The sequence below is a fragment of the Eurypyga helias genome, unplaced genomic scaffold, assembly GCF_000690775.1.
Source record: "Eurypyga helias isolate BGI_N326 unplaced genomic scaffold, ASM69077v1 scaffold19825, whole genome shotgun sequence".
In the NCBI taxonomy this organism is placed as follows: Eukaryota; Metazoa; Chordata; class Aves; order Eurypygiformes; family Eurypygidae; genus Eurypyga; species Eurypyga helias.
The window spans coordinates 1-310 of NW_010253618.1; positions in this window are offsets into that span (position 1 = coordinate 1).

Sequence of the window (310 nt, forward strand, 5' to 3'; positions counted from 1 at the left end):
CATTGGCACTCGCTCCCAGAAACAGCTGTCCAGAGCTAATTTATTTCCTAATGCTGCAGCAATGTTAATTTATAAATTACACTGGTAATTCAGCTATTATTAATTTCAGATGGTGTAGGGCAAGCCTAATTAAAATATGACACCAATTGCCACACATATGTACCAAGGACTACCGTTTAAAATTTATAGGAATATTAAGTGTGACACTGGTCTTGGAGATGCTTCGCACAGTAATTACAGCATCTCAGCCGCGGGAGATCCGACGGGGAGATGTAAACGCAAGGAAGGGAGAAGTTGTCCCCATTCAGGT